Below are 1498 nucleotides of genomic sequence, written 5' to 3' on the forward strand. Positions count from 1 at the left end.
CTATTCATATATGTGATACTTATTATAAACATTATAAAAACATACATCTAATAATCCTACAGCCAAAGGGGAGAAAAAAGATGACTTTCAAGAAAACTAGATCTAATTACAAGTCAAAATTGAAGACTCTGCCAAATATAGGAAGAGGGAATAAGAAATGGCGGCTGTTTCAAAACTTTAAAAAAAATTATTTTCCATTTGGAGCTCTATAACTTTAAAACTACCAACAAAACTAGCAAACCTAAAAGAATGTCATTTAAAGTAGAGTAAATTTGCTAAAATATAAACGCTAATGAAGCTATTTACGTTCAATAGTTCCAGAAGTATAGATTTTTAAAAAGCAATATTTTATAAAAAAAAATGCACTGAAATCAGAAGTTAGATTTATGTTTATATATCCCCAAATTTCCCTCTCCAGTACTCTGTTACGTAAGTCCTCGTTTATTAATATCGATTTTTTCTTATTTTCCATTTACGTGTAAAAGGACTTTTTACAATAGTCATAAATATTACAACATTTACTAGAAAAATTGTCTAATTTTTTAAGAATCATTTATATGACTATAATAGGCCTTATTATAGTCATACAAATGATTTATATTCTGGGCTTAAGGACCGCCCGTAGCTCAATGGTTTGGCATAATCTTATCAATTTGATGTCTTTCGGCGGTGCCGGTTCGAATTCGGCCTGAAGTGTTGACTTTTTCATTAAGTGATGGCCCCACAAAAAGAAAAACTTTGACCTCCAACCATGGTGAGGCAGTATAGGAATCCAGTGGGAGTCTTAGCCGGAAAAAAAAGCCTATAACTTTTTTTCACATTTGCTAAATTATAAACATTTTGTGCATACGCAGGCCTGTAGATGGGTTATTTGGATTCGCTTGTACAAGTTTTCCTGATTTTGAGGATTATTTTCGGGCACAAATCCAGACAGACACTTGTATTGCCCACTTTAGTGCTGTGTTAGTATTGTTTTAGAAATTTTAACAGATGCATTTTAGTGCTCTCGGTGTTTTAATTAATTAAAGAATATCACAAACCTTGAGAATCAATAATTAATACAATCTTAAATTTTTAAAGTTTTAAAGTAGATTTAAAAAATTCATAATCTGGACATACGGAGTCGAGCTATGGGTCTCTAGTAAACCACCGAATTCCTTTCGTATCCAATTCTTACAATCTAAAATCCTTACTTTGTCACAAATCAAGTCACCCATCAGGACTCAATGTTCCATATGTTGCTGATTTGGTCAGAACCAAATATATTTCTACCATGTTAAACTTTCTAACCACCCGAAACCACTTGTTTTTTGTATGGCTTCCTGATTATCTGATAATCCTCCCAGGCGTCTGAAAAGAAGATGGCCTTGAGATCTTCTCCTCTAAAAATGTTATTGGAGTTCTTTTAATGGGTCTCATACCAACCAAATTCTCAAAATTCCATATAAACCTTTCCAACCATCCTAATCCTTTGGTTCAAACCTTATCTAGTTCCATC

Source organism: Halyomorpha halys, unplaced genomic scaffold (genome assembly GCF_000696795.3).
Source record: "Halyomorpha halys isolate HHAL.00 unplaced genomic scaffold, Hhal_1.1 Scaffold294.1, whole genome shotgun sequence".
NCBI lineage: Eukaryota > Metazoa > Arthropoda > Insecta > Hemiptera > Pentatomidae > Halyomorpha > Halyomorpha halys.